General features: G+C 48.5%; 1 long non-coding RNA gene across 1 annotated transcript; it reads left to right on the top strand.

Moving 5' to 3' along the window:
* The first annotated feature begins 4,135 nt into the window (after positions 1-4,135).
* Positions 4,136-8,027, top strand: LOC131922603 (uncharacterized). Its single transcript, XR_009382340.1, has 2 exons — positions 4,136-4,312; positions 7,765-8,027. It is a non-coding gene; the product is annotated as an uncharacterized LOC131922603 (long non-coding RNA).
* The last annotated feature ends 2,348 nt before the right edge of the window (positions 8,028-10,375 follow it).

The raw sequence follows: 10,375 nt of genomic DNA, 5'->3' as shown, positions 1-10,375 counted from the left end.
CACACCTGGAAATTCAGCTTATCCCATACAGAAATGAAGAGCACAGTGGATTCCAGCATCCTAAACTTGTCCAAGAGCCAAATGCCAGCTTCACTCTGCTCTAACTAGCCAAAGTGAGTTAGCCGTCTGAGATTCCCCATAAAACTAGCCTTCTAATTGTGTGGTTAAGCAGCCTTAGGCCTCAGGCTGAGCAGAGAGAAGGGAGCTGGCCTCACAGAAGCCAGATGAAGCCACAATGAGGGCGGAGTGGGAGGCAAGTGTGGTCAGTCTCAGCCTCGGGCTTCCCTGTTTGGTTTATAGAGACACACACAAGCATGATATCACTTAAGGTAGGAAATAAAAAATAAAAAAAAGAGTTGAGCTGGTAGCTTAAGTACCCCCAACTGCCTAGCAAAACAGGAAGCGTGGCATTATCTCATACCACTGAAGCTTGATGATAGGGGCTGAAGCCATGGTCCTTATTCCTTCTGGTTGATGAGCGCACCAAGGCTTGAGACATTGGATGACCTGTGTGAGGTGATAGGCATGACATGAGGCTCCAACCACACACGCCTTCACCCCTAAGAGGGGGAGCAGTAGTTCCTCCCTCCTGTCTGCCTCAAACTCCTGTCATCTCTGGAGAAACCAGATGGAACTTGAGTTTGGCAGAACAGACTCTAGAACGGCACCGGCCTTGACTTCCACTCACATCGACAGGGATGGCTCAGCTCAGCCCTCAACAAACAGGTCATGTGTCTGTGGAGAATGAATCTTAAAGAGTCTTATTAATAAAATCAAACCTGAGGCCAGTTATTGGGGTAAACACTAGATCATCAGAGAGACAGAACAAGCCACAGCTAGCCTCCCCTGGCCAACTTCTCAGCTGGTCCTGTTTCCTCAGACTGGAGGCTTCTGAGTCCTCATATCCAAATGGCTCTCAGCTGAACTGTGCTGCTCAAAACCTAAAAACTTAACCAGCCAAATGCTTAACCAGCCAAATGCTTCTAGTTTCTGGTCCTCACGCCTTATATACCTTTCTGCTTTCTACCATCACTCCCTAGGATTAAAGGCTCACTTTCTGAGATTAAAGGCGTGAGTCACCATGCTTGGCTGTATCCTTGAACAGATGGATTTCTGCCTCTGGAATGCTAGGATTAAAGGTGTGAGTGCCACCATTTTCTAGCCTTTGTATCTAGTGGCTGTTCTTTCTCTGACCCCAGATAAGTTTATTAGGGTGCACAATATTTTGGGGAACACAATACCACCACATGTCTGGGCTGGGAGGGTTTTGCTGAAAGATACCAAAATCAAAATGAAATCACTGGTCACAAACCCCAACAACAAGAATCCACAAAACTCCTGGGAGGTGTTAATCTAGCTACATTTCTATTGCTGTGATCTTAAAATTTTTTAAATCAATTTACTGGAGAAAAGGTTTATTTGACTTACAGTTCCAGGTTATAGTCCACCCGCACAGGGAAGTCAACTAGTCACCTGGTCAGGGGCAGAGAGAGTAGACCCACGGACCTGCTCGGCTCACCTTCTCTTCTTTTATACTATTCTGGATCCCTTGCCTAGGGAATGGTACTGCCCACCATGGGCTGGGTCTACGTACATCAATTAACAATCAAAATAATCCTCCAGAGACATGTCCAGAGGCCAGCCTGATCTAGATAATACTTCAAGAAGACACTCTTCCCCTAGGATTCTAGGTTGTGTCAAGTTGACAGTGAACACACTATCCAGCACAGAGCTGGTGGAAAACCTCTCACAAACATGCACCTGAGGATGGGAGCTATCATGGGATCACTACTCTACCCAGAAGTCGCCATGACCTCACACAGAAAATATTTCTGCAAGGACATCTCCTGTCCAGCTGTGAACTGCCCCTCAGCCCTGTTGCTGGTCCCGTCGTTGATGACTGACTTTTAATTTACAAACTGCTTGTGTGACCCTCCTTATCTTGCCTCAGACTCCCCGGATGTACCCACAGTTTGCTATGACATGGGTGTTGGTGTCACTGCAGAATACACCCATCTTTCTGGAGACTGTCTCTGTCTCTGTCATTTTGATTACCACCGCTTGGGGCCCGTGAGAGAAGGAGTGGTTGAGGCTTCTGTTTTGTTTGAGTCAAAAAGGCCACAGTCAACTTCAGAGCCATCCTTCTCCTGAGCTGTGCACAGAAATGGCCTTTGCTCCCTCTCTCTCCAAGGTGTATCAGGGGGGTAATGGGATCAGAGCCGGAATCCCTGATCTCTGTGGGATGTGCTCTCCTGATTTCTATTTCTCCCCGCTGCAATTCACCCTTGAGGAACTGATCAGTCTAAGCCCGTCTCATACAGAAATGAAGAAATAGTATTCAGTCTCAAAAACTCTGTCTAGCCCAACCAGTGAGACTCACCCCACCTGCACTTGGTACTAAGGGCTCCTGCATCTCCTTGGTGTCACTTGCCTGCAGGGGCACACAAGCCCAGTGCTGCTCTCAGACCTGCAGCCCTGTCCCTACCCCTAGACAGCAGGTCCCACCTCACAGTGCTGTCACTGGCCACCAATGTTTGGAGGAGTGACTCCCTGTCAGGGCCTAGATCACACGCACACTGAGAAAAATGAAACAAATGGATTTCAGCTCAGTTCCAAATGTCACTGTCCAGACCTCAGGGGCCTCAGCCTCCAAAGGGGCGTGGCACAGGGACTGCATCTCGGTTCCTTCATTACACCCCAGCCACCCGGGACAAACTACTCACGAGGCATGTGCCTCAGTTTCCATGTCTGTCAAAACGGTTAGCACTGAGCCTGCTCCCAGTGTAGATATGGGGATTAAACAGACCATTAGGTGGAAGCAGCCTTGCCCAGTGCTGGTAGAGATAGTCCTCAGACCAGGGCAAGAATCTTCTTCCAAAAATATTTCTGCAAGGACATCTCCTGTCCAGCTGTGAACTGCCCCTCAGCCCTGTTGCTGGTCCCGTCGTTGATGACTGACTTTTAATTTACAAACTGCTTGTGTGACCCTCCTTATCTTGCCTCAGACTCCCCGGATGTACCCACAGTTTGCTATGACATGGGTGTTGGTGTCACTGCAGAATACACCCATCTTTCTGGAGACTGTCTCTGTCTCTGTCATTTTGATTACCACCGCTTGGGGCCCGTGAGAGAAGGAGTGGTTGAGGCTTCTGTTTTGTTTGAGTCAAAAAGGCCACAGTCAACTTCAGAGCCATCCTTCTCCTGAGCTGTGCACAGAAATGGCCTTTGCTCCCTCTCTCTCCAAGGTGTATCAGTGACCCCTGGAACGAGCTGCCTCTGACCTCATCACACAGGGAGAAACTGAACTTGGAAAGTACATACGATTTTTCTGAGGCTCACACATCTAGTAAGTGGTAGATTCATGTCACCCCAAAGTCAAACTCACTTATCCAGAATTTGAGAAATACAGATAGGTGAGTAACTTCAAACAGGCCGTTGGCACCAACCTCTGGCCCCTCTGCTGGTGGCTGTGCAGCCTCCAGGCTGCATTTGCTGTGACTCTGACCCACCTGCTCTGGACACACAACTCATCTCATTGTGGTGGGCGCCGGGCTCAGCAGGCCCTTCAACTGACTTGCCGATGGCCAAACTCTAAATCCATAAAGGGCTCTGCCTGCTGCCTTCAATGGAGTGGTAGACACACGAGAAGGTTTGTGGGCTTCCTGTGGAAAACTCCTGCTCCGGGGATTAAAACTCTATTAATTCTCTGTGGCGTGGGAGATTAAGTCAGAGCCGACCTGTGAAGAGCGCCCCTGTATTAGTTACTTTACTACGTCAAAACATCTGAAAAAGTTGAAAGGGAGGGTTAATTGTGGCTTGTAGTTTGAAGGTGCAGTCCAGTGGAAGCCAGGGCACAGACATCTGAGGTGGCTGGTCACACCGCACCTGCAATCAGGAAGTAGGGAGAGGATGCCAGTGTTCAGCTCACTCTGGCTTTTTTTATTCAGGGTGGGACTCCATGGACCGGTGCTGCTCACATTCAGGTAAGCTCACCTCAATTAACCCAATCTAGAAACTCACAATCATGCCAGAGGCTTGTCTTCTGGGTGACTCTGTCAGGTTGACAGTCACTACTGTCACCGTGATCGCCTTGCCACGTGTCTGGGGGTGCCACTCACTGTGCCTGGGTCCACCATCTGGCATGTGTCCACTATTACTGTGGTCACAGATGACAAATTCTGATGTCAGCACAGTGGGATTGAGTCTAAAAAGCAACTTCTCCTCCAAGGGAAGAGAACGGGCCTCCTCCAAGGCCTGCCCTACCGACCATCAGCCGCCTCCTCCACTCTCCCACAGGCCTGTCTATTCCCCGGTAAGGCCCCCACACCAGCTTCCTACCATTGTCTGTGTTGGTGGTAATGCTCATCACAGCTGCTAAGAGAATAGGCGACTGAGTCAGCACAGACCAGAGGTCAGCGTTGAGTGACAGAACAAAGGAAGGAAGTGGGAACAATGATCAGTTCTAATCATGTTCCGCTAAAGCAATACGTCATTGCTTATGCGTCCATCACCATCCTCCTTTCCTACCCTCAATCTTAGAAGCCAGATCTGAGCCCAAGGCAAGCCCAGCAGGCCTTTCTGACACCCCTGCTGGTGTTGTCCTCCTTCACCTGGGCGTTTGTAGGAGCTGCAGTGGTGCCTTGGGCATTGTGTGAGGACAGAGTTTCAGGGAATCCCAATGGAGCAAGGAGACAGACCTCCCAGAGGTGCGTTCCCAAACAGCTGTGCTCCATCCCTCTCCCAACCCTCACCACCTAGCCTTTACCAGGCCCAACAGAGCCACATCCAAATCATTGTGACGCTTGCTCCAGCTTCTCCAATGTCTTTTGTGTCTCCTAGTGCACCTTGTACTTTCTGTTGAAAGCTAGGCATACTGTACTGGGTCAAAGAAACCTCATAATAGTTGCCATGGAGACTTCTGGTCTAGGGTTTCTGCTCCCATAACTCATATTTCTCTCTGTCTTTCTAATTTCAGAGGTGGGAGGTAGTGTGTTTCCCTGTGACCTCTGTCCTTTGATTGATGATTGATTGATTGATTGATGATTGATTGATTGATTGATTGGCTGAAGACTCAATAATTTGCAGTGTGTTGGGCTTTTCTCTTGTTGTGTGGTTGGGACCTTCCAGACTCCTTAGACACCCTACAGAAACTGCAAGCATCAGGCTAGGGAGATATCAAAGTCAGTAAAGTGCTTGCTGTAGGAATGAATACCTGAGTTCAAGCCCTAGACCATGTTTTAGAAAAGCCAGGGGTAGGTACCTATGCTCCTGTTTTCCCAGAACTGGGGAAGTGGAGACAGGCAGACCCTGGGCTTGCTGGCCAGGAAGTCCAGCCTATGCAGAAAGCCTGTGAGAACCCTGTCTGCTGCCTGAGGAATGATGCCTGGGGTTAGCCTCTGCTTCCACACATCCTTGCACACATGTGTACTCACACAGATGTACATTCATATGCATGAACACACACAACCATCATGGGAAACTACTTCACTACTCCTTTTACTCCCCAAATCCATACTGACTTTGGATGTCTACCTATCCCAGTGTCTCCAAGATTGGTTTACTCTCTGAACTCTACACTGGGGATTCTGTTTACTCTCTGAACTCTACACTGGGGATTCTCTCCCACTGCTTTGTTTCCAGCATGTTTAGGTCTAGCTAAGGGTTGTTCCCTTTCTTAAAAAATTTCCTGAAACCCTAGTCAAAGCTTCTGGTGGGCTTGCTCCAATTATCTACTGGAGATGATACCTCTGACAGACTGGTCCACAACACTGATAACTGAGTTCTGTCTCTCTTAGGAGACTAAGAACCTTGAACATAATGATGGTTGAACACAGATGACTGGTGGGCCTGGTCATCTACCCATCCCCAAGAGCACATGATTAACAAATAGTCATTGATAAATGTCTATGACTCTCAGGTCCCATGCAGACAGACAGCCCATACTATATGATTGACACCACTGGACTATCTTTTCAGGAAATGGCCAAGTGTGTATGTAGTAAAACACCTTCGACAAATGCTTGGGCAGAAGTTAAGATCCTGAAAATGCAGCTCAGCGTAAGGAAGTAGCTAGATTATGCCATTGGGAATTTTCTTAAGAATTGTAGGAGTAGGGAAAGAGCAGAGTAGAGAAACAAGAAAAACAAAAGGGAAGAGAGCTGAAACCCACGAAGGGAGATAGGAAGCTGAGCAAGACAGCCCAGGAGGGACTGCTTTAGGCACGGAAATGCTTTTTCCTACAGCCATTAGTGTTATTGCAGCAGAAACGCTCAGCTCCCCGGGCTGTCGACCCTCTCAACCCTCTCAGTGCCTCCTGTGAGTGAGGTTTTGACACATGGATCTGGAGCCTTGTATTGGGACAGATGCTGTGAGAAGCAGCGGTCACAGAAGAGGTGACAAGATGGTCGCTAAATGGTACTCCCTCAGATAAAGCGGGATTCAGAGGACTTGGATTCTGATAGCCAACGACCGTGTTCAACTTAGCTAGAATTAAAGGCGCTCAGGGACAGTGGTTGACATCTGTGACACAGAAACTCAGATGAGCAAAAGAGCAAACCACAGTGCTGCAGAGACCACACTCTGGGCTGGCCTCTGTTCGTGATGCGGAGGTCAGGGCCAGACACAGGTAGAGCTCTCAAAGATGAATCAAGGCAGAAGCTGCGTGAAGAAAGGAAGGCCCTAGGGTTTCTTTATTCTACTGTATTTTGTCAATCGTACTAGACTAAGATTTCAACTGCCCCAAATGGGAAGAAGTAAGGGGGGTGGGGTTCACAGCTACAGTCCAACAGCCAAGAGCTAGGTAGCAATGCGGAGAGGTGTTCTTACAAAGGGACCAGCCAGCCTCCTGCTGTGGGGCAATCAAGCCACCTAGAGCCTGAGACTGATTACTCTGAACTTAGAATCTAACTTGACAGATGAAAATTCTCTCTCGTGTGTCTCTCTCTTCCACTCTCCCTTTGTGTGTGTGTGTGTGTGTGTGTGTGTGTGCATTTAGTGTTCATGTGTACATGTGCACATGCAGGCCAAAGGTCAGCATTAGCTGTCTCCCCCAGCAACTTTTCCACTTTACTTTTTGAGACAGGGCCTCTCATTGGCCTACAGCTCACCAATTAGGCTACACTGGTTGACCAGAAAACCCTAGGAGTCCTCCTGTCTCCATTTCCCAGGTGCTAGGATTACAGGTTTTGGAGTCTGTGCCTGGCTTTTTATTTGGGTGTGGGGCCTCTAAACTTATGCTTGCACAGCAAGTCTTTTATGGACAGAGCCTCCCCCCATCCTGCCCAACCCCCTAGTCTAGCTGAACCTCTTCCAACAATCACATTATCCACTGCAAGGGAGAAACTCAAGATGGGCCTCAAACACATAACACAACATTAATGTAATTGCCAGAGCCCTCCCCAGGGATGGCATGGAAACGCCACAGAAGCAAAGCAAATCCAAATGAAAAGCCCCTCTGCAAAGGCCAAGATGCTGAAGCAAGCTTTACTGAAACATGGGTAATTTTGTTTGGGAAAACAAAGAGTCAGATTACAAGCATGTCTTGTAAGGGAAAGTTATTGAATGCTTTCAAACAGCTTGAACGAAAGTGCTTGGCACACTAAAAGCCTTCAGTGTTTCTGCAGGTGTATATCAAGTTTAGACATCTGATTCTGGTTACCTGGCCCTGGCAAAGCCAGAGGGCCCAATATTAGACATAACCATTCTTGCCTAATGCTTTTCTCAAAGCCCATGTAATTCACTGCCAGGGTTGTATTTCGTGTTTAGGCTGTCTGGCTTGCTTTGTTCTTAAGAAACCAACCAACCAATACCAGCAGACCAAGCTTTCTTAAAGAGTCGTGAAATCACAGACTGTGAATGAGGGAGGCAGCTCTGAAACCCAGACCCAATCCCTCTGCCTCTCTGAAAAGGTATCTGTGGGCACAGGAGAGCTCAGGACATGCCGTCCTGGGGCCACAGGAGGAAGGACTCTCAAACGTGAAGAAACCACCCTTGGCAAACAACTGGATAGTAAAGTTCACACAACACAATGTTCTGATGTCATACCACTTTGATTAAATGCTACCCACTGTTGAATCTTTTTCCTAGTTTGCAAGGAGCTCTCTATGAAATCTCTTCTTGACATTCAGTCTGCCTCTAAAAGCATGTATTAGAACCCGTGTGTTAGAGTAGGTAACCAGGGCTTAGAGAGATGCCCAATTGATTCATGATTCCCTGGCCTGGGGTAGACCTACCTTCTTCAGTTTTGAAACTTGAACAGTCATTATAGGAACCAACACTGTCCCATTCAAGCTAGATTTTGTCACCTGACCTTTGTTCAGCAGTAGATCCAAGGCTCCCTGTTTCTCCTATAGCCGGCTTTCCCCCCACACATTCTTCCATCCAGAGGAAGAAGGAGCCAGGAAATGTTTAGTAAATCAGCAACCTGCAAGACCAGTGGGCCTGTGGGAGTGGGTTGGGGGACAGCAGGCTAGATACGCCGGGCTCATGGGGTGATGGAAAAGGTCCTGAGCCTTCGTTCCACGGAGCTCATGGCCAGTCATCTCCTAAAACAAACAAGGCTTCAGACTAGATGTCTGGTGAAATCACAATCTGAACACCAAGGCCGGCAGCACATGGAGTCACCTGTCCCCAACATGTGTCATTAGAGCTGGGATTGAACCCGCTCTGCCAGTCCAGTGGGAAGCCAAAGAGGGAACCCCAGACTTGACAGTCCAGTGGGAAGCCAAAGGGGAACCCCAGACTTGAGCAATATAATGTGCTTCTGTGGTGTACAGAGAATGGCTTCTGAGATCTCTTTATGTCACATGTGCTGGTGACAGGAAAGCCACTTCATGAAGCAAACTGTTTTTGAAGTATTGGGGTGCCCCGTACATTGAGGCAGCAGCAGACCCTGGACCAGCCCCTGGCCTTGTTTCTACAGAGACAAATCTTGATTATTTTTTTTCCCAGCTGCAATAATGAGGGAGAGTCCTTGAGTGTGAACTGCTGTGAGGACCTGACTCTCTCTCATGTCCATGTGGAGCATCTAAGACCTGCCGGCTGTTATAAATGTTGTTGTCATACTTTCTCTTGGTGAGAAGGCCATTTCCACAATGGCGTGACTGTGATTCTCTTGCTGATAGAGACATCTCTATCAACAGGTCTGTTTGAGCCACCCCAGTCATCCCTGTTCCGCCACAGTTTGTACCCAGCTCCTCAGCTTCGTCTTGCTGGCCTGCAAAAACATGAGTGAGCCCTTATGATGAGAGTCTGGGCAGTTAATGGTCAGACTCGGATACCCTTGGGGAGACAAGGGAGCCGAGTAGAATCCATCCCAATGAGCAAAGCAGAATCGCCATAGCAACCCCAATGTGAAAACAAGGTATCTGCAATGGTGGAGGTTCAGGGATGCAGCTCACAGAGTAGAATGCTTGCCTAACTGTGCACGAAGCCATGGGTTCTGCATCACACAAGCCTGACACGGTGGCACATGGCTGTGACCCTAGCACTTGGGAGGTGGAAGCAGGAGAAGCAGAAATTCAAGATCATCTTCAGCTACATAGGGAGTTCTCAATCAACCTGGGATACATGAGACTGTTCCAAAAACCAAACCAAACTAAAAAGCCTGATCAGGGAAGCATGGAGGTAGCGGCGTCTCAGCTAGACCTCGACAGACAGATGGGGCTCTTGTAGGCAGAGGTGGCTGAAAAGGCTCTCAAGGCAAGAGTCATCCTTTCAACAAAGCATCAGTAAAGGCTCAGGTTGGGGAGTGGTCACAGCAGATATGAGCATTCACCAGGTAGTCCGAGGTGCCTGTTCAACCCTATCCCCCACCCTCAGCAGGTGGAGACTGCTGTGGAGCTAGGGGGTCCCTTCCTACTCCCTACAGGAGAGTTCACTTCCCAGAGGGGCAAACATAATCAAAGCCACACTGACTCTACGATTCAGAAACCATAACCAGGCCCAGCTTGGTAATGATCTAGGTCTATCACCCCAAGCCATGGAGAGCGTTAGACACCCAAAGGTGCCGTGAAGCAGCCGTGATGTAAAGGGAGCAACTTAGTTACTTCCATTTTGGTAGCTGGCAAAGGAATCACACTTGTTTTGGAGGGAGGAGGCAGCTACAGCAGCTACTGTGGTGGCTAGATTGGCCCCCACAGATTCACATGTTTGAATGTTTAGTCCTCTGGGAGTGGAACCGTTTGAAGTTATTAGAACAGTGATTCTCAGCCTTCCTAATGCCGTGACGCTTTGAGGTGTTCCTCATGCTGTGGTGACTCCCCAACCATAAAATTATTCTCGTTGCTGCTTCATAACTGTAACTTTGCTACAGTTATGAATCATAATGTAAATATCTGATATGCAGGATGTCTAATATATGACCCCTGTGTGAGTT

Source organism: Peromyscus eremicus, chromosome 12 (assembly GCF_949786415.1).
Source record: "Peromyscus eremicus chromosome 12, PerEre_H2_v1, whole genome shotgun sequence".
In the NCBI taxonomy this organism is placed as follows: Eukaryota; Metazoa; Chordata; class Mammalia; order Rodentia; family Cricetidae; genus Peromyscus; species Peromyscus eremicus.
Note: the sequence above shows the minus strand (reverse complement) of the source record. Positions and strands in the feature narration are given on the sequence as shown.